At 47.8% G+C, this 23,207-nt stretch overlaps 1 protein-coding gene across 2 annotated transcripts in view; it reads left to right on the top strand.

The window, feature by feature from the left end:
* Positions 1-23,207, top strand: part of RAD18 (RAD18 E3 ubiquitin protein ligase) — a 338,638-nt gene that overhangs the window by 203,590 nt on the left and 111,841 nt on the right. The gene's annotated exons all lie outside the window — the stretch shown is intronic.

Genomic DNA, 23,207 nt, shown 5'->3' with positions numbered 1-23,207 from the left:
ATAACCATTGATCTCTGTGTCAGTCATCACTTTTTAATGAGACCTTTCTTACGGCAGGCTTTGAATTGAACAGAATCCAATGAATGAATAGACCAGGATTCTGTCAGATTAATGTGACTTTACTCATCAAAGTTGCTGACAATATGGCCGCCTCTTCCGGGAGGAGGCAGCCAGATCGGCACAGCAGAGGAGAGTGACGCAAATTTATAGGCTGTGGCGGGGAACGTGTTTTTTGCGATCACGCCCTCGCCCTTGCCCCCGCTACAGAATGCCGAGATTACCGGCATTGTACAGCTGGGGCCGCAATGACGCGATTCAGTGCGAATCGCGTCATTGGCTCCCCCAGACCGCCCACTAGCGGATGCGGGGAGGAGGGGTAAGCGGAAAACGGCGATTTTCGGGAGGCTCCCGTCTGTCCCGAGAGAGTATGCTTATCAGAGACAAATAGAAAGAGAGGTTTTTTTTTGTAAAGTGGATTCTCCGTTCACCTCTGCGTTCATCTAACCAAGGCAATAAAGTTGTTGATGTTTTGTGATAGGATCTGATTGCAGGAAGTGACATTCCTGCGCTTTATCCATCCCAGACCTTCTGTAACGCTGCCTCGGTCAGGACATTCCGTATTCATATAGGGAGAAACAGATGTAATACCGGAATACTTCATTACTATCTGTCATTAGGGTCAAATGTCCAGTCACTAGATCAAGTAGACAAAATATTCAGTAGGGCAAAGAAAGACCTGTTTTATTAATGTAAGGCGAGCGCACCTGCAGGGTCCTTATGGACAGCGATAAAAAGTTTCCCTGAAGACTCTCCTGTCCCCAGTGTGACAGAGACTAATAATCTCCGCTGCTGTTTATTCTGTGCAGCCAAAGTGCCCCCACAAGACATGCCAGACTCGGTCTGCACATTGGCATTGAGAGGGTCACAACGCGGGAGTAACTGCAGAGCGTCTGGTATCCGCCATCTACGTCCTCTGCAGATTCCCCGCTTACTGGCGTTGTAAAAATGAAATTCTCTCAGGGAGACTGCAGTTAAAAGTGTTATTTTGTATGTGTGGCTTCACATGTTTTCTTTATAAGGCGTGAAAACTAATTCATTGCATAAAAACAGCACGCATTTAACGGTGTAACATAAAAATGTCTCAGCGCGATGTGTTTTTCCGATTTACAAGGACAGTAAAAAGCTAAAAAAAATGCCAGTTATTAATTGTTTTACTTTTGAGGCGGCTTTAATGGGTTGTAATAGCTGGAAATGACAAATTAAAAGCAAACTTAAAGTTTGGGATGCAATAAATGTCAGGTGAATGGAACGTGTTCCTTGGATGTACAGGCAGGTGCTGCAGCGACACCTGGAACGATTTGGTTATTGTTGTTTTTTTGGGTTTTTTTTTTACCCTTTCACTGCTAAGTCTGTTTAGGCACTTTTTGGGCTTGTTACAGTCCAACACTCCTAATTACCCACACGCGCCAGGAGATTTGGCCTCCATTATGTCCTTTACCAACCTCACCGAACACTTTCTAAAGATTAATGTGAGACACAATGAGAAGCCTGCTGGTCACTATAAAAGGAAAAGCTGGGTTCTGTTCTGTTGCGTTTTAAAATTGTTGTTGCAAGAAAATTAACAACTAAATATACATTATATAACACGCGGGGGGGGGGGGGGGTCTATTAAAATCAGTCATTGTAGCATTGTGTATTTATTTTTAAAACAACCCAAATTCCTATTCTAATAATAAGGTGCATTTTGTTGCTATTTATTGCCACAGTAGCTTTTGCAATACTCAGTGGTACCACGATGGAAGCTTTTCAGCTTTTGATAATTAGACTTTTTTTTTTGTTTGTTTGGTCCTAGATTACAAGATTTGCACTCGTATGTCTTCTATAAGTGCCCCCGTTTCACGCCATGTTTCCGGGTATCCGTACAATAACCTGTCCAGAAACTGGGATGGTCATTAGAGGTCCGCCCTGATCTCTCCTGGTCTCCCATGGAGAACACACTATCAAACGGCAGGAACGGCAGGTGGGGCTCATTTGCAATGTTCCTGTGTCTATGCTGAAACCCTGCAGAGCCCTAGAGTCTCCAATGTTTTTAGTTGATAAAGGTATATTATAATTTTAGCTTTATCACTCCAGGAGAAAATATAATATGGGAACTCTTTTGATCTCTATGCTGAAAAGTCCAGAGCCTGAGATATTCTGTAGAGGCTTTAATGATGGGCTAGAAATAGTCAAGAGATGACCCTTTCATTTCCAGCCACACTTACACTGAAAGCCTGGAGAACGTGACCCTTCCTGGGCATCCGCTCTCTCTCTTATAAAGCATTAAAGAAGTCTGTCACTATGGCGGGTCACAGCCAATTGGACAAAGCACAGTCAGCCGCAGCCGGACACACAGGGGAATGTTCTCGTGGTTCGGAGGCCCGAAGACTAGGAGATGAGGGGGCTCCTGGGACATGTAATAGACAAACAGTAGAGGGCCTGATTCAGAGCCGGACGCTATTTGCGCTCGCTCGTTCAGAAAAAGGGGCTGGCTATTTAAATCGAGCGCTCGCTCTTTGCGGTCTGTTGACGCCTCTATGTCTGAGCGAGCGAACGAAACATGCGCACGCTATTTTGTAAAGACGCCCCTTGGCCGCTTGCATCATACGTCATCTCCGCTATTTATTAGATTAATCGAGTACATCGAAAGGCGTCTGAACTGCTCGCTATTCTTGTGGTAGCATTTTCCTACCGCAATCTTGCGAGCAGTTCAGGCTAAAAGACAACCCAGTGACGTGGTCGATGACGCTGGTTTGTTAATTATGCACACCCTTAAAACGCCAGTTTTGACCGTTTGGCACGCCTGCGTTCGGATCTCCACTCCCTGTTTTCAAACACCTTCCCCTGTTACCACCCACAAACGCCTCATCCAGTCAATCAAATTAGCAGGCATTCGCTATTTTGCGAGCACACGATTTCCGACCGCACTGACTTGTTGGCGCATGCGCATTGCAACCCATACGCATGCGCAGATGTGCGAACATCGCTCGGAGCGAACGAGCGGCCGCTTACGAGCGGCTCTGAATCAGGCCCAGAGTTTCCATGTAATGAGACCTCTGCTTTGTAACTGGTTGGGTCGGAGTCTGTAATTTTCCTTTAATCTACCTCTAGCTGTGCGAATCTGCTGTTCAGTACAACTCTGCACAACAAAAGTTCAGTGCTTTCATTTTCAGAATGCATAGTTTACAGGGAACAGTCCCCCACCCTCCCATCCCACCCCCACCCTCCCATCCCACCCCCACCATAATCATCTTTCCTTCTGATTTATTTGTTTTATCCAGTTTTTCAGGTGAAGGGTGGGAGCTGATTTCCTGGCTTCAGGAATGAATTTTGAGCTAAACCTTGTGCCTGTTGCTGGTATAAATCCTGCTTTTGGGCACATACACATATTAAATGCACATGATATGCTACTGGATGCCTGAGATTTATATCTACAGGTAGAACATTCCAGGACCCGGCCTTTGTTAGGAAACATCTTAAGAATGTAACAAGAATGTCCAGCACAGAAAACCTTCTGACACTTTAATAACCAAAGTGCTATTAAGGCTTCAGCCGCAACTGACAGTTTGAATATCAGTAGTAGGTGCCACGCGCAGATTTATGATAAGTATCTTATCATTAACGATTAACTTATCAGGCAGCATATTGCTCTTCCCAGCTGCAGTATCTAAAACAAAAATGTGTGTATATTAGACGTGGCGGAGCTCACAAGCCCAACGGTATGATAGTATATATTCTCTGCACCATAAACGCTGTGATGTTTTTTATGGCAAAGTGTCTGAAGAGCTTTTCATGTACCGTAAAATAAGAAATAAGACTGTTGTATCTGCCGTGCCGCGGTAGAGCATGAACAGCTGCCAGAAACACTGCAAACACTGCGACTTGTTATCTGTTGATCTGCAGCTCTGTACAGAGACTAACAATACAATATCAGTCAGAGTATCAGTGTGCCTTTTTGCAGATGACACAAAGGTATGCAACAGGGTAGACAACCCAGGAGGGGTAAAACAAAAATGATCGATAATCTAGGTAGAGCACAGGTTCTCAAGCTCGGTCCTCAGGACCTCAAACAGAGAATGTTTTCCAGGGGAATCTGTATGATTTACCGCCGGACCCATGCCCGGCGGTTTGAATCCCGACAGCGGCATCCCGGCAGAGGAGGAAATCCCGATCGTCCAAGGTAAGTATATACTAACCTATTTCTACACCCTAACCTCCCCCCCAGTGCCTAACCCTAATCCCCCCTCTAAGTACCCAAACCTAACCCCCCCCATTCCCCGCCGCCTAAACCTAAGTCCCCCGTACCCCCCGGGGTTGCCTAACACTAACCCCCCCTCTCCCGTAGCCTAAACCTAACCTCCCGGGGGTGGTGCCTAATCCTAAGTCCCCCCTGGAACACCCCCACCCCGCGCGCGCGGCTATCCGCGCCCGGCGTCCCTTCGATCGGGATGTCGGGCTCCCGGCGTATATGTCTAATGACAGGCATACCTTGTGAGATAATTAGCTACACCTGTGGATCTTTTAAACTGTCAGTGAGTAATGAATACACCTGTGCACCTACTGGGTGACCTGGAAAACATGACCTGTTTGGGTTACTGAGGACTGAGGGCCTGATTCAGACCCGCTCGCAAGCGTGTCGATGGTGGCCCAGTGTGCACGCGCGGCCCCTGGAGCGAGCGCAAAAAACACTCGCTCCGTGGCTCACTACAAAAGGGGCGGGTGTTGATGTTGATCGACAGCTCGCCCCGTTTTGTAGGCTTGGCCGGGGGGGTGGCTTCACAAACAGAGGCGTTCCCAAGCAAACGCCTGCCGTTTGTGGGCGGCCCCACTGACATCACCAGTGATGTCAGTGGGAGAGCTTCCGGCTCTGTTAGAGCCGATAGCTCTCTGGGGCTTGTGGCCACGAGACCCTACCACAAGGGTCTTGTCGCAAGCCTGATGGTCGCGATGGTCTTGACCATCGCGACCATCATCCTGGCCGCTCGCAATACCTGTGGGTGGTCACCCACAGCTATGCGAGCGGGCTGGAGGCCGCAACTAAAAAAACCAGCGAGCGCACCGATTCAGAGTGAGCTCTCGCTTTTGCGAGCGCCTCTGAATCAGGCCCTGAGTTTGAGAACCACTCAACTAGAGGAATGGTGAAGAAAGTGGCAACTACAGTTTAATGCCAAATAATTAAAAATCATGTACTTGGGTCTAAAAAACACAAAGGTTAAATAGCACTATAATGGCCACTACTGAGGAGGAAAGGGATAGGAGTCATGATTTCAGGTGACATAAAGGCAGGTAAGCAATGTAACAAAGCGATGAGAAAGGCAGGTCAGGTGCATAGGGAGAGAAATCAGGTACAGGAAAGAAGACGTAGTAATGCCCCTGTATAGGTCATTGGTACGGCCTCATCTTAAATATGGTGTTCAGTTCTGGAGGTCATATCTCCAGAAGGATATAAATATATTAGAGATTGTGCAAAGAAGGGCAACTAAAATGGTGCAAGGCCTACACGGAACTTACTCGGAAAGCCTGAAAGATCTTATTATGTATAGTTTGGAGCAGAGAAGGGAAAGGGGGAACATGATGGAAACTGTCACATATATCGGGGGTTTTACCAAGGTGCAGGAGGAAGACGTTCTTCAGAGGAAAAGGAGCATTAGAACACGAGGACATGCACTAACACTGGAGGTAAGTTGGTTCAAAGGAAATTTGAGGTCAAATGACTTCACGGAAAGGGTAGTGGATAAATGGAATAGCCTCCCATCAGAGGTGGTAGAGCAGGGGCCAGGGAACTTTTTTTTTACCTTTTACCCCAAAATATATTTAGATACGCCGACGTTGCCACCTTGATTTGAAAGGAAGGAAATCATATAGAAGTGCCCCCATATAATGCCCCTGTAGTAGTGCCCCTATATAATGCCCCTGTAGTAGTGTCCCCATATAGTGCCCCTGTAGTAGTGCCCCCATATAATGCCCCTGTAGTAGTGCCCCCATAGTTATGCCCCTGTAGTTGTGCCCCCATATAATGCCCCTGTAGATCCGCTTGTACAAAAACAAAAAAAAACAAACACCTTAATCCCCGCTCCTGCATCCGCCGCCGTCCTGTCCACCCGGCTGCTCCTCGGAACTATGGGAGAGACGTCATGACGTCTCTCCCATAGTGCGCATGGAGAGAGCCGGAAGCTGGAGTTCAGAGGAGAACCCCAGCCTCCGGCTAACGCGGCGCTGCAGGGAAGGAGCCGGGCGCCCGCTGGTAATAACATCTCAGCTGGCGTCCGGCTTAGAGTCTCCCTGCGGCACAGCCGGGCATGCATATAAATCATTCTATATTATGCAATAATTCATATGCATGCCCGGCTGTCCGTCCATTACCCCCAGGAATTTAATTTTTACCCCATGTGGGGTAATTTACCCCTGTTCCCCGACCACTGTGGTAGCGGCTAAGACAGTAGAGCATTTTAATCATGCTTGGGATAGGCACAAGAATTATCCTTACAGAGAACTAAGGATCATATAGGGTTTGAGGTTACCATAGGGTTAAAAAAATGGGCAGACTAGATGGGCCAAGATGTTCTTATCTGCTGTCTCATTCTATGCTTCTATCTGCTTACCTTCATTGCTTCATGGGCTGTCCTGATTTTCATCTCTCACGTTCTATGAATAGGCTGCCTGAGAGGGGTACACTTGATACCTGTTTTATTGGGAAATCTGCATTGCACCATGAGCCAGCCCCTGCCTAAAAATGTTTTTCTCCTCTCTTCCTTTTGAACCAGCGGGGGAGTGCTGCTTAATGATATTCTCCTAACTCATGGCCTGGTGCTTGCATCGTGCATGGCAGGCTTCAGAAAAGCCAGGATTATCCTGGCTCATCGTGAGTGTAAGTGGCCGGGCACCTCTGATCAGTGCTCGTGCTGTGCGGCCAAATCCCATGAGGACTTGTCAGTCCGGCCCAAAGTCATTGTAACACCGTTGCCGTCTGCTGACGGATTCTGCATGATTTATCCCATTGATATATGCTTCTGCATCGGTTTCATTTGGAAGCCACACACAGGGGGTATATGCGTACAACGCTAGCTTGCCTGCCGAGTGTCGCTCACACTATCTGGAAGGTCTAGGAACGAGAAACACAAAAACTAATCTGATAAAATCCATTGTGCAAGGTTGAGCAGCAGACTTACTAAGTGGCATTTTAATTAACAGTTCTTGTAGCGTGTGTGTGTATGTATGTATATATATATATATATATATATATATATATATATATTGTGATAGGATCACTGGTAAAGTGGTCTGTGGCAGGGACATTTATCCCAGATTCCTGTCTTGTGTGTTTTAAATCCCCAGGAGAAAGTCTGCAGTGTAGCAGGCTTGAGTCTCCCGGTTTGGGACCTGGGGGTTGTGGGTGAGAGGAGAGGGAGGGCTCCACCCACGGCCACTCCAGGTTTTGGTTCTCGCAGCCTGGTAACAGGCTTGTTAGGGTTTCCACCTGAGAGTGGCCAATATAAGCCTAGTGTGTTGAGGGCTGATTGTCTCACCTGGGAGAGCAGACAGGAAGTTTGCTCAGAGACACTTGGAAAACCTAACTGTGAGTGTTGTGCTGTGCCTTTGTTGTTGGCGAGGGCATTAGGCCCTGCCAGGTTCTGGTAGTGAGGGAACTACCTGTGAAGTTAGTGCCCCGACAGGGCTAGGATTTATATTTATGTTTTCTTTGTTATTTCTGACATTGTACAATAAAGACTGGTGCCGACCAGCTTGTACTTGCATCCAGACTGGTGTGCTGTTTCCCAGCTGCTGTGTGTGAAAGGAAGGAGTCCTCTACCCAGGAGAGGGACCCCCTAACCTGACTGTGTCACAATACATATATATGTAATGAGTGTTGCTGAAGTGTTCGCTTGCACAGCCCCTCATCCCCATTGGAGACCAGTACTCAATGCTCATGGGGCTGGTGCAATCAATGGTGGCATCTAAAGAGCACCAGGCGGTATTTCAGCAATTACAGATGCTGGCAGTGAGAGCCCCAGCCCGTGCACATTTACAGATGTAGCCATCTACATTGTTGCCGCTATGCGTGCGTACGCATCGTGTTATGGCACAGTAATCGCCAGGCTGCAAGCACTCTCAGCTTGTCGATTACCCCATTGAAGTGGGCTCACGCATGAGGAAGGTATTCATGGTCTCCCTTTTCAACGTCCTACATCAAGAGCTCTTTAATGCTTTGTGACATAATGTAGGTGGCTCCCGCTGGCTGGATTGCTGTCTCCATCCATGGGGAAAATGCTGAGCTGGGTTACTTGTTACGCCGAACACATACATGTAATATCAGTCTGACCCGTTTCCAACATGGGCCACTTGGTGTCGTAGCTATAATAGGAAAATTGTCCTACACTGCAGATTTGTTTGCAGCTGGTAATCACAAGGGTCACTCACATTCTAATATTGTGTAATCGTTTATTCTTTTACCGTTTCAGATACAGGAACATAATAAAGTAACAGCGTTACATGTTGTACAAAAGGAAGGGTGGAGAGACAGGTGTAGGGGTGGAGAAGGTGTGCGAGGGACCCCCCCACCACAGTAGTACATTAGGGAGCGCATTCCTTCCACGCTACGAGTTTCCTGTTACAATTGGGCTGTGTACGGTGGTTGGAGTATTTTTAGGGAAGAACCTCCTCAACCAATTGTTTAAATAATCTTGAGTTTCAGATGTAGTTTCCTCCATAACTCTTCTGTATTCAGCTTTATTTAGCCAATCTGATACCGCTGGACAATAATCCAACTTCCAGGGACAGGAATAAGCGATAAGGCTGCACCGACCGAATGCTTCAAAACCGACCTGTCACACCTAGAAATAGTCTTCTCATTGTTGGGGGGGGGGGCGTTGTGAGTAAACCTTAGGGTCAAAGGGTGAAGCCAGATTGGGTTAGGACTCCTGATATAGAACCGCACTTGTTGTTGTTCTCTTGTCTGTACTGAGAGTGTGTTCATTGTTATCTATACTATAAAGACTCTGGTAATAGTCCATTAGCACATTGGCAATGTTATGAGCTTAACCATGCGTCTGACCATTGCCGTCAGTCACTTTGCCTATATAGGTGTAGTAGGTAAATCCCGACAGCGGCAGCCTGGCAAGGGTGAAGATCCCGTCCCAATCGTCCCTTTAGGTACGTATAGCTAACCTAATTCTACCCCCAAACCCTCCCTTAGGGGTGGCTAACCCTAACCTCCTCCCCAAGTGCGTAACCCTAATCCCACCTTCCCCGCTGCCTAACCCTCCGGGGGGGGGGGGTGCCTAACACGAAGTCCCTCCGGGAGCCGTAAACCTATCCCCCCCGCGCTCGGCTGTCCGAACCCAGCTTACCTTCGTTCGGTATGCTGGGTGTCAGTCTTCCGTCGTATGGTTAATGACAGGCGTCAAGTTTTCGACGCCTGTCATTAGTACCACGCAGAGATTAGAGAGTCTGGAAGCCGGCGGTCGGCATTTAGACCGTTGGCTTCCAGACTACATCCCTCCTATATAGGTTCTTTGCCGTCACTGGGTAATCGGTGGCCACACTTGTTGCTGTGTCAGTAAAAATATAATTTGCAGATAAAACGTATAAATGGCCTGATCCTGTGCGCACATAGCGCTGATATTCACGCTAATGGTCTGTATTGTATTGGGTGCTCCTGGCCGGTGGCTAGTCAGACGCTCACAGATGCCCAGTCTGATGGTCATGGTAACTGGTTGCAAACATGCTTGGGACAGACATAAGGATATCCTTCATCGCTCACATTGGAGGCCATACTCTGACGGACAATCTGTAGCCAGCATGGGCCAGGTGACGGAGCTTCTGATGGTAGCGTGTAAATTGGCACCAAGCAGGACTATTACATCTAAAGATGCACAAAGTGGGCGTCTGAGTCCTTGCACCGTCAGATGCACCTCTGTACACCTGGGAAGTGCCGATACCAGCGTTAGCATAACGTAACTACGGCAAAGGACGGTAACGGGGTCACAGAAGCACGCAATTCTGCATCCGTCCCAAAGAAGATGTGTAGTGTAATCTGATCAGAGAATGAGACATGGCTGCCCTTCTGTGCTGGCTCCTCAGTACTCATTGTGCATAGCGGCATTACATGTATTTGTCTTATTGTCCTAGTTGGTATAAATGAGAGAAAGGAACGGAGAGATACTCTGGGCGGGGGCACGTCTGCAGGTGGATACCCTGGGCGGGGGCACGTCTGCAGGTGGATACCCTGGGCGGGGGCACGTCTGCAGGTGGATACCCTGGGCGGGGGCACGTCTGCAGGTGGATACCCTGGGCGGGGGCACGTCTGCAGGTGGATACTCCGGGCGGGGGCACGTCTGCAGGTGGATACTCCGGGCGGGGGCACGTCTGCAGGTGGATACTCCGGGCGGGGGCACGCCTGCAGGTGGATACCCTGGGTGGGGGCACGTCTGCAGGTGGATACCCTGGGCGGGGGCACGTCTGCAGGTGGATTCTCCGGGTGGGGGCACGCCTGCAGGTGGATACCCTGGGTGGGGGCACGTCTGCAGGTGGATACCCTGGGCGGGGGCACGTCTGCAGGTGGATTCTCTGGGTGGGGGCACGCCTGCAGGTGGATTCTCCGGGTGGGGGCACGCCTGCAGGTGGATACCCTGGGTGGGGGCACGCCTGCAGGTGGATTCTCTGGGTGTTAACAGTTACAAGATTTAAAATTGAGATATTTAAAACTTTTATTGGCTAATTTCCGAAATAGGTGAGCAAAATATAAGCTAAACAGGCGTATGTGTAAGGCTGACAATAAATAATTCTCAGCTGTATGCGGTAAACACAATATCGGAGACAATATATATCCAGTAAATAATACATTGCCTTTACTACAGTATAATATCAGCATAAAATGTGTGTTTTAATGCTAAACACCCTGCAAGTTATCCTAGCGGAGATGTTAGGCGTCTGGTATTTTAACCTTTTACAGCTTTATTGTTATAACATTTTTTTCAGGTTTTTGTCTTTTAATGTGCGAACATACAGTATTGTGACATTTGGAAGCGTTTAGGAAAACATCTTGCAGGCAGCATTGCCATATTTGGAATAGTAATTTCTCTTTATTAAATATAATTATTGCAGCAATTCTACATGTAGAGATCACTTCTATAAACTGCACCAATGTCAAAATTCCCTTTACGCAAGCTTCCAAACCGATGTGTCTTCTATCCTGTACTGCAGTGACCATTACATATAAATTACACCACACGGAGCCAATGCCTCTTCCTATCCTGTACTGCAGTGACCATTACATGTAACTTACACCACACGGAGCCAATGTATCCTCCTATCCTGTACTGCAGTGACCATTACATATAAATTACACCACACGGAGCCAATGCCTCTTCCTATCCTGTACTGCAGTGACCATTACATGTAACTTACACCACACGGAGCCAATGTATCCTCCTATCCTGTACTGCAGTGACCGTTACATGTAACTTACACCACACGGAGCCAATGCCTCTTCCTATCCTGTACTGCAGTGACCATTACATGTAACTTACACCACACGGAGCCAATGTATCCTCCTATCCTGTACTGCAGTGACCATTACATGTAACTTACACCACACGGAGCCAATGTCTCTTCCTATCCTGTACTGCAGTGACCATTACATGTAAATTACACCACACGGAGCCAATGTCTCTTCCTATCCCGTGCTGCAGTGACTATTACATGTAACTTACACCACACGGACCCAATGTCTGCTGCCGATATTTGTTTTGGTAACTTATGCAGAATTAGTGATTGAGGTGCCAGGATTTCTGCAGGATAAACCTCTACAGAGCAAAATCTGGGGGTATAATTGGTTACATTGTAATTGGAAATCCTATTTGCCTACCTCTGCCATATACACAAAGTGCAGCCTGTACCCCCATAATACTATAGTACCATATGATATGTGGATAAAGTCATTGTAGTTCGGTCACAACAGTGGCTCTGTGCGTCTAGTTTATTTTCTGGAACGCTCACGGGCCCCCCAACAACGACTGCTCTGTGCGTGTACGGTGTCAGGATCTCACTTTTTCCACTGACTGTGGTATTGGCTGGTGAACCTCATCCAGCACAGAACATGTGCATCCCATTACAGGAGTACTCTCCTGTGGCGGATCTCTGTCCTGGAAGCAAACAAGGATTGGCATCTTCATAGGTCTCTGCACCTCTATAAATGCTGCCTCTAATGAACAGCAGATAGCACTTACTGAAAACTCATCAGCGTTACATTTCCTAGCAGACTCTGCAGAAACACGGCTTCACCAGCAGCAGAATATGTGTATAATACTTAAAGAGGTCTCACTAGTCCTTCCAAATGAAGTATTTTATGGAATCTACTAGTGTAACTGGTCATTTATTCCAGTCATTCACAGTTCTCTCAGTGAAGTAGTGTCATAATTACTCCTGCACAAATACAAAGTTTAGTCTGACCTACCCTCTCCGGTATGCAGTCGGGACGCCGGCGGACATAATCCCCACGGCCGGCCTCCCGACTGCTTTATCCCGACGAGGGTTAAATGACCAGCGCCTACATCTAGATGCCTGTCATTTTACAGACGCCGGGAGACCGGTGCCCGGCATCACGATCGAATTGATGCCGGGCGCCGCTGCGGACAGCCGCTGGGGGGGAGAGTTATATTTAGGACTCCCGGGGGGCACTTGGGGTAAGGCACCCCTCTCCCGGGAGGTTAGGGTTAGACACCCCCGGGGGACTTGGGTTTAGGCGGCAGGGAAGGGGGGGTTAGGTTTAGGCACTGGGGAGGTGGTTAGGGTTAGGCACCCCTAAGGAAGGTTAGGTTAGTAAATACTTACCTGGGGACGATCGGTATTTTCACCCATGTCGATCAGCCACTGTTGGGATTTGAACCCAGCGGTAATTCATACCGATTCCCCCTCTCCTGTTACCGAGACTACGTATATGAGGGAGGTTCAATAAATAAGGTAACAAGACTTCCCATTGCGTAAATGTTCTCAACTCGTACATATACATATAATCAATAGTATGACCTTAGGGCCTGATTCAGAGCCGAACACTCTGACCAGAGCGCTCGCTCTGAATCAGTGCCCTCCTCCATGAAAATGGAGCGGCCTCCTGGCCGCTCGCATAGCTGTGGGTGACCACCCACAGCTTATGCGAGCGTCCATGATGATGGTCGCGATGGTCTTGACCATCACGAACATCGGGCTTGCGACGGAGACCATGCGGTAGGGTCTCGCTGCCGCAAGCCCAGGAGTGATTTTGACTATATCAGAGCCAAAATCACTCCCACTGACATCACTAGTGAAGTCAGTGGGGCCGGCTTCAGACGGTAGGCGTTCCCATGGGAACGCCTCCGTCTGGCAGGCACGCCCCCCAAAGGGGGCGTGCTGTCAATCAACATCGACAGCACGTCCCCTTTGGTGCGAGACCCGGAGCGATGGAGAGCCCGTCGCTCGCCGGGTCTCGCGCATGCTCGACGGAGCTCCCTCCGTCGTGCGCATGCGCAGTGGGGGAACATCGACCCGCTTGCGAGCGTCCTGCGCTCGCGAGCGGGTCAGAATGACCCCCTTAGTACAGATTATTTTTCCACATAGTCCCCTGTTCCAACGGTACACCAAGGCATCTATCCCGGCATAGAAGAAGCACCTGAAACCAGGACATGACAGCTTGCTGAACTTCACCATCGGTTGCGAATCGCCTTCCACCCAGGTGCTTCCTCAATGGTCCAAGGAGAAGGAAATCACTCGGTGCCAGGTCAGGGCTGTAGGGTGGATGGTCCAGCACCTCCCAATGGTAGCGCTGTAACAACTCACGCGTGTGGTTGGCTGGTGTTATCATGCAGCAATACTACAATACAAATTGCCCTCCGCAAACTGGTTCAATGTGTCACAATAGCGGACAGCATTCACAGCATCTCCCTTGGTGAGGAAATCGACAAGAAGCACGTCCTTGTGGTCCCAAAACACTGTCGCCATGACCTTCATTGCTGATAGATTTGTTTTGAATTTCTATGAAGATGGGGACGATGCGTGTTGCCGGAATGGGCATGTAATGCCGGCTGTCAGGATGACTACTGTCAGAATACCTACAGCAGCATCCCGATGGTGGGTATCCCGACAGGGTTAGGGGTAAGTATAAACCTCTCCTGTTCCCTCCCACCCCTCCCTTTTTGTAGACTAACCCTACCCGTTGGTATAATCCCCGTTAGTACCTAACCCCCCTAGCGGTGCCTAACCCTCCCTCCTAGGGGTGCCTAACCCTAACCCCCCCAGCGGTGCCTAACCCTCCCTCCTAGGTGTGCCTAACCCTGCCCCCCCCCTCCCTCCAGTGGTGCCTAACCCTCCCCCCTAGGTGTGCGTAACCCCCACACACACCGAAACCTAACCACCTCTCCCTCCCCCCCCCCAGCGGCTAACGCTAAGGGCGCCCCGGAATTAGCCTCGTTCGGGCTGGCGTCCTTCGACGTTCTGGCGTCGGTATTAAGATGGGTGTCGGTATTTCAACGCCTATCTTAAGGCCCCTTAAGTGAGTAGAAAATCACCCAACAAGTTTTCCGCAATTAATCCAACCATATGCAGCTTCTATACACACTATATCAAGTGAAATACCAAGTACTTGCAAAATCGTATATAATGCCAAAAAAAAAGTGATTTATAAATAGCGCTCTGTTCAGAACGGACATTACTCATGTGATAACTGTAAATCACATAATCCCTTTTAATCAAAAAATGGGACTAAATGAAAGAATACAGATACATTTATTTATGGAATATTATACAAAACATTAATATAAATCACTCAAATGAATTCAGGGATGATGGGATAGACTATAACGTTATACATATGAGATATATAATATGAACCCTCTGGATCGTACCCTTTATTGGCGGTGGTGTGAGCAAACGTGATGGTAACTGTCCATTGTCCGAATCCATGGTCATAGCATCACACCACTTAGCTTTAGCCTGTACCAATGGGGGAATGTCCAGAGCAAGGGGTTGTTGAAGGTCATCCAGATCCCCAAATCCTCAAAATCCTGCGGTACAGGTACAGTACACCTGAGGACGAGGTTACGCACCTCGAAACGTTGTGGGAATAAACATTTTTTCAAAATCCTGTAGTGTCATGCTGTGTGTCTATCCCTACGCAGGGACAACACACCATACTAATATATATATTTATCTGTGTGTTTGGAGACGTGCATATAAATGCATTTTGGTCTAGGATTGTTTTGCATAGTTGTAACTATAGCATGCAAAACAAAACGCATATCTAACAGTAGGACGGAAGCTGTAATGAGGGTCACACAGCGGCTAGCACAGCTGAGGGGAGAAGTGTGTGCAGACCTCCCACATTGTGCTGGGCAGACGGAATCCTCAGGAGGAATGCTGCTCTCCCCGGGGGAATTAAATCAAACCACAGAGAGAGACAAAGAGGAGAGAGACAAAGTACCAACCAGTCTGCTGCTAACTGTCATTCTACAGGCGGCGGGGAAGATGTATCACGCCTTGGAGCTTGATAAAGTACCAACCAATCATCTCCTAACTGCCACTTTATGGGCTGTGTATGAGACATGACAGTAACTGGTTGGTACTTTCTCTCTACAAGCTTTGATAAATCTCCCCCTCAGTTTGAAAAATGACCGTTCTGAGCTTATTGGTTTATAGTGTAACTCCCCCCCCCCCCCCCCCCCCCCCCAGTCTTCTGCTAGGGGTGTGATAATAGGCAATGTTCGGTGCTTGCTACATTGTTTGTCGGAGGTGAAACAAACTTGTTGTGCCTTGTATTCTGCACACATGGATGTAAATAATATTGTTATGGGTTGATAAACCATTTTGGGGTGAATGCTTATTTATGAGGGCGAGCTCCTGGGTTAGTGGAGGGACAGTGATTAGACGCTGGTTTACACCGAGACTCCTTTAGCACCTTCCAGGCGCAGTATAGGCAGCAGTAGTGGAAATGTCCCATAGTGACATAATATGCCCAATATCTCCTTACTCCCATGACTGAGGTGACACGTAAAGGGCTCAGACATGCTGTATATTAGTATATAAATGTAAAGGTAGAATCTGCTGGAGCGGGTGGTTATAAGTGTTAGGAAGTGACATTTATAGTGACATTTTTACACTTTCCTCTATGTGCATTGCCATCTGCGCTGAGCAACAGGTTATGTCGGGCATTTCCCCAAAATGTACTGTATATAAGGCTATGCAACATAAATCAGGTGCATAAATATTGGGACATTGATAGAATTTTCATATTTTGGCCTCTATTCACCACCACAGTGGCTTTGAAATGAAACAAACAAGATGTACTTTACCTGCAGACTTTCACATTTAATTTGAGGGTAATTACATCCAAATCAGGTGAACGGTGTAGGGATTACAACGGGTTCTATATGTGCCTCCCACTTTTTAAGGGGCCAAAAGTAATGGGACTATCAACTCAAAAGCTATTTCATGGACAGGTGTGGGCTATTCCCTCGTTATTTCATTATCAATTAAGCAGGTAAAAGGTCTGGAGTTGATTCTAGGTGTGACATTTGCATTTGGAATCAGTTGCTGTCCCTCAAATTAAATGTGAAAGTCTGCAGGTAAAGCACATCTTGTTTGTTTCATTTCAAAGCCACTGTGGTGGTGAATAGAGGCCAAAATATGAAAATTCTGTCAATGTCCCAATATTTATGCGCCTTACTGTATGTATACCCTTGGTGCAGAGTATGCTCACTTCACCTACACTACACTACACTGTGGTTAGTAACATATTCTTATTTCTTATCATTTTTATCCTCTCTTTCCTAGGCTAAAATGATCTACTGATTGGCTGTAGCACAACCGGACTACTTATTTCCTCTAATTAGTAATATGTAACTCATTTTGTTTCTAGTTGGGAGAGCATTGCCTGGGAGGAGGCTCCCTATGTCATTTAAAAATGTTCTTGCAAAAGTCCCTGATTAGTAACATACTGTACTTTTCATGACAGTGTGGTAATCCCAATGATACTATAGAAACTATATGGCCAAGGCTTTATCACTTTCTGAGCTGCAGTTTACCCCCATTTCCTCCTCCGCTGCGACCTGTGCATCATGGGGAACCTCTGTAACCAACATTGCAGGTGATGCTCTGGTCAGAGACCGAAACGGTGGCGCAAAATAGGGTTATCTGTCCACCCGTATTTCCTGCAGTAAGTTTGGCAATGCTAAAATATTGCTGAAAATGATTTGATGCATTAAAGAAATGAAAGGAACTATGGGCCTGATTCAGAGCCGGACGCAAGTGGCCGCTCGTTCGCTCCGAGCCATGTTTGCCCAACTGCGCATGCGTACGGATCATAATACGCATGCGCGAACCAGTCAGTGCGGCTGAAAATCGTTTGTTCGCTAAATAGCGAATGCCTGCTAATTTGAGTGACAGGAGGAGGCGTATGTGGGTGGTAACATTGGAAGGTGCTTGAAAACGGGGAGTGGAGATCAGAACGCAGGCGTGCTTAAAGGTCAAAACGGGCGTTTTATGGGTGTGCATAATTAATACAGCAGCATCATTGACCACGTCACTGGGTTATTTTATAGTCAGAACTGCTCGCAAGATTGTGGTAGGAAAAACCAACCACAAGAATAGCGAGCAGTTCATACGCTGGTCGATGTACTCGATTAATCTAATAAATAGCGGACATGACGTAGGATGCGAGCGGCCAGGGGGAGTAGTTATCCAAAAAACTATCGCAAGTTTTATTCGCTCGTTCAGACATAGAGGCTTGAACAGACCGCAAAGAGCGAACGGTTCATTTGAATAGCCACCCCCTTTTTCTGAACGAGCGAGCGCTAATTGCGTCCGGCTCTGAATCAGGCCCTATATTCCATACCGTTGCTTTTAAAGCTGTACTGTCTTGTTGTAAATGGTGATAGCGCCAGAGCCCCTTCCTCCTATCTCGGCCTCTGTTTCTCAGCCCAGGCCAAAAAGAGGGTAGGATGTGCGCAAGACCCAGTCACAAGTTGGAAACAAGGGGTCGTAACTTATTGGCCCTCCTGCTCACACAATCCCGCCACTGCCCAATGTGGCGAGTAGAATTACTATGCCAGTCCGGTAGTACAGATACGGGTTATGCTGGACATAAATAAGGTCTTGTAATACAGAACCCATATTATAGAACTGATGGAGCCCCAGGAAAAACTGCTGTATGTAGCACATTTTGTTAGGCGTGCGTGTAGGTGTTGTCAAGGGCTTTGGAGATTGTACGACAGAGACAAAAACAATGGTCCTCCGCTGTCAGGGTTGGTTACTGTTGCTAGAACGTGTAGCGCTTTTGTAGAAACTGGATACATTACTGCAATATGTCCCTTAATGCCGTCATTAGACAATTGCAAAGGGTAAGTACTGGGTTGGAGTACCTGGTATACCGAGGCGGCCTCTATGTAACTACACCTTGTGCTTTTGTTGAAGGTGGAGAATTCTGCTTTTGCAGCATGGGAAGAAAGTCTGATTGCTTTGCAGCGTCTGCCGTCCTTGTGCCTGTGGTCGGGTAACTTATAGGACAAGGATGTTACTTGCAGAGCAGTGTAAAACCAGGAGGCTTAAAATAGATTTCATTAACACAAGCCTTATGATGAGACGTCTCTGAAGGTCAGTTCATGTTTCTCATTGACTTTGATGTGTGAAAACCAAACTCATTGGGCCGGATTGAAAGGTGCACGCCCAAGAGGCCGCTTCTGTTTCCGCAACCGCTTCTTTACGCTAATACTGCAACATAGTCTCGGTCTACTATTCAGCTACGGTGCCTACTGAGATGCAACATCGAAGGTTGCATCATTTCACTATCTGAGCATGGCCTCCTGTGTCAGCTCAACGGCGTCTTTTGCCGCAGTCACTGACCGCGACACGCCCTCGCATTTGCCTAACCACACCCCCGTCACCTCTCAGGAACACCCTCTGAAATCCAGGGCTATTGCACCTAAATCCGCTCTGCGTCTCCTGGTGGTAACCTTTGGGATACATGTCCGACTCGGACGCATGCGCAGACATAAGACTTCGGCAGGCAGGGTGCGACATGGGCACTGTCTGTATCTTAGATAACCACTGTAAATTCCCGTACAATCTCAAGCTGGGTACACACTAAATGATGTGTGTACCCAGCAATCCCGACGGGCAACCTATCGGGCGGCCGGTACACACTAGACAATCCGGTTCCCAACCACCCGATATGTCAGCCCCTGCCCCATCCCGCTGCATGGGGTCGTCAGCCGCATAGTCAGGTTGGGCTACATGTAGGAGCGATCTGACGATGTGGCTGACAACCCCATGGGAGCGCGCACCACCCGACATAGTGGGTACACACTAGACAATTTTCAGGATTTGTCGTTCCAATCTGTCGGTATCGGACAAATCGCTCAAAAAATCGTCTAGTGTGCACCCAGCTTAAGGCCCGTATTCAATTTGAAGCGAAAAGCCGTTTTCACATGTTTTTGGCGAAAACTTTTTGCCGATGACGTCATTTTCGCCTGTTTTGATTTTACTCCGTATTCAATTTGGAAGACTTTTCGCCTAGGCAGAAAGTCAATGCTATGTAATAGGCGGAAAAGTTTCGCCTATGAATAGCAGGCGGAAAAAACTGCAGAATTGGGGTTTTGAGGTGCAACGTTGCTGGAACCCCCGTGCAGCCTTCAGACAGTCCCCCCAAAGGTAAACTGTGTCAAAAAAGTTTTAAAAAACACTTAATACCCCAATAAATTACTTTGAATTTGGGGGCGTAGAAAAAAAACTAGCGAATGTGACTCTGGGGGGGTCCCCAAGTACGCCCCAAATGTTTTTTTTTTTCATTGCAGGTGCTTGCGGCAGGTGGATTTTTCACCATTTTTTCAACTTAACATTAGCAACTTTAAAATATGCTGGCCCCCATTTTCAAGTACCCCAAATTTGCTGGGATAAGTTATTTTCTGGAAAAAATACTCCCGAACACTATTCTGCACCACTTATACAAAAACGCTATTTAGCAGCTATTGAGCCCATTTAGAAACACCAAATACCTTCAGCAAGCCAAATCAGGGGGTACCATAGGGAACCCCCATGTCAGAGCATCTTTTGGGGGGTGTCAGGCTGATTTCCCCAAATCTGACAGTACTTTCCGCCTGTTCAAGTTTCGCCGGGTCCCGTTTTCGCCTACTTTCAAATTGAATACGGGGTAAAGCGGGCACGGCCGCGATACTTTTCCGCCTGCAAAAGACGCGATGTAGGCGAAAAGTCTGGGAGGCGGAAAAGTATCGCGGATCCGCTCTAATTGAATACGGCTCTGTCACAGTAATTTTCATTGTCTCGGATTTTGTTCCATTTCTGATGAACTGACTTGTGACGTATTTGTCAAGACACAGTGACCTGATATCGAGATGTGCGCCACGAGCGAGGCTTCAGGTACTTCATGCCTCAGTGATGTCACTAATAATTAGTTGGCTGAATATTAGTTCACCTGGATTACTGGTATACAATTTGTTTTTTGTATTTTTACTGAAAGTGATATTAGAAGCCCAGATGGGGACTCCCAGAGCAGCGTGCATGTGTGCGCTGGTGTAGCTGGGTCAGGCGTGCGCAGAGGGAAGCAGGACTGTCGGACAATGCGATTTAGTGTCATCTTACCACTGCCAGCCAGTATCGTCAGGGAGCAGAACATCGCTCAGGTGCCATGGTGACGTTTCTCGTTACATTGGTGATAGATCATCTTTGCTATTGCTGCAGTATGATAAATAGACCCCTAAGGGGTCTATTTACTAAGCAGTGTTAGGAGACAGAGTGAAATGAGATAAGGTGCCAGCCAATCAGATCCCAACTGTCATTTTTCAAACACAGCCTGTGACATGGCAGTTAGGACCTGATTGGCTGATACCTTATCACTTTTCACTCTGTCTCCTAACACTGCTTAGTAACTAGACCCCTAAGTGTCTTACGGGAAAAGAATGGCAGCTGAAGTTGCAAAATGAATGGCAAAAAGTGGATGAAGCAAATCTTGGACCTTACGCAGCCTAGTCTCCCATCACTGCCTCATCATCGGGTGATGAAAATTACATTGCTTCTGATACGTCACATGTAGCAACAGCAGCGACACCTGCAGGTTATAATACCCGGGAATAGTCACTGTGAACTTTTGCAATTCATTTCCAAGTGCAGTTATATGTACAGACGATGTGTAAAATAAGTAGGTGCTTATTGCAGTAACGATCTGTTGGTGCCATTGCTTGTCAGGGAGGGGTGATACTGTACCTGCTCGTATAGGTATAGATAGCATGGTTTACATTTGGCACTACACATTCAGGCATACACTGCCACAGTTTTGCTGTTATGGCATGCTGAGATGTGTAGTTCCACAGCACCTGGAGTATCACAGGTTGGCTACCCCTGGTTTAAGGAAAGGGGAGGAAAATCGCGTTTCAAAACATCAAAGCTGGATAGTGATGGAATTTTCTGATGAATATTTCTTGTGTCTTCTTATTACAGCTGTAGTGAACCCCTATATGCTCCTATTACACCCTCTCCCCTATCCCACCCCCCGGAGTGCCAGAGTGACTGCATTTAGAAGCTCTGCATACTTGGCACAGATCACTGGTTACTTATAATTAATGCCATAGCCGGTTTTGTTGTGTGAATTATTAATATCCTCGTTTTAAGCTTCCTGGGGCTTTGCTGTTAGATGGCTGTGAGGAAGATGGATTGTGGGCCTGATTCAGACCCGCTCGCAAGCGGGTCGATGGTGGCCCAATGTGCATGCGCACGCCGGAGCCGGCAAACCGTCGCTCCGGGTCTCGTACCAAAGGGGGCGTGCTGTCGATGTTGAGTGACAGCATGCCCCCTTTGGTGGGCATGCCGGGGGCGTGGCTGCCTAGACGGAGGCGTTCCCATGGGAACGCCTACCTTCTGGGGCCGGCCCCACTGACATCACAAGTGATGTCAGTGGGAGTGCTTTCGACTCTGTTTGAGCCGAAAGCACTCCAGGGCTTGCGGCAACGAGACCCTACCACAAGGGTCTCATCGCAAGCCCGATGGTCTTGACCATCGCGACCATCTTCCTGGCCGCTCGCTATAGCTGTGGGTGGTCACCCACAGCTATACGAGCGGCCAGGAGGCCGCTATAAATATCAAGAAGGACGGCCCTGATTCAGAGCGAGCGCTCTGTCACAGCGTCCGGCTCTGAATCAGGGCCTGTGTGTGTGTAGGGGGGTGGGGGGGTATTGGGGAGGCAGATAGACGTAAAGTAGCATATCACATAGTGCAGGGGGCGCTTTTAGAGTAGGTAAGATCCCCTTGCCTCAGATGGGTATATACTGAGTGAAAGGATTAATCAGATCTTTACCGTAATTCAGAAAATCCTATGTCAGTGATTCCCAACCTCAAGGCACACTAACAGTCCTGGTTTTAGTGATATCCATGCTTGAGCACAGATGGTTAAATCAAAATAACTGAGGTACTAACTAAGGGCCTGATTCAGACCCACTCGGACAGCCGCTCGCAAGTGGGTCGATGTTCTGCACTGAGCTTGCGCACGACGGAGGGAGCTCCGTCGTGCGCATGCGCCAGACGCGACGAGCGAAAGATTTTCCTTCGCTCGTAGTGTCTCTTCAAAGGGGGCGTGCTGTCGATGTTGACTGACAGCACGCCCCCTTTGGTGGGCGTGCCGGGGGAGTGCCTCCCTGACGGGGGCGTTCCCACGGGAACACTTTGGTAAATGAGGCCCTTTAATATTGGCTTTATCTAAGCAATATTGTTTTTCAAATTAAAGGTTTTGCTTTTGATTTAAAGAACTGCCATGTGTTTTTATTAAGAAGTTGCCCCCGCCGTCCCCCTAGCTTGCCAAACCGCTGTCCCTCTCCTCGGTTCTTCACTCTGCCTACGGAAATAATTGCAGCTTCTTCAGTGCTTTGGAGCGCGCTGCATAACTCCAGTACTTAGAGCAAGAATAGCGCTGATTAGCCGACTGCTGTTATTTGGAATTGCATAATAGACGGGGCATCTTCCGCTTTGTGCATAAGCATGTATACAATTTCTTCCAGTCTTCTATATACTCAAGAGACCATCCACACATTATATTAAATGCTTCCAGTATTCAAGCTTTAGAAATTAAACCCTGAATGCACAACAGTTTCCACTTAAACCTAATTTTCAATTATGTTTTCAACTTATAACTCATGGCC

The sequence above is a fragment of the Taudactylus pleione genome, unplaced genomic scaffold (genome assembly GCF_031769625.1).
Source record: "Taudactylus pleione unplaced genomic scaffold, aTauple2 ptg000624l, whole genome shotgun sequence".
In the NCBI taxonomy this organism is placed as follows: domain Eukaryota; kingdom Metazoa; phylum Chordata; class Amphibia; order Anura; family Myobatrachidae; genus Taudactylus; species Taudactylus pleione.
The sequence above is the reverse complement of the archived record's forward strand: the minus strand, read 5'-3'. Positions and strand labels throughout refer to the sequence as shown.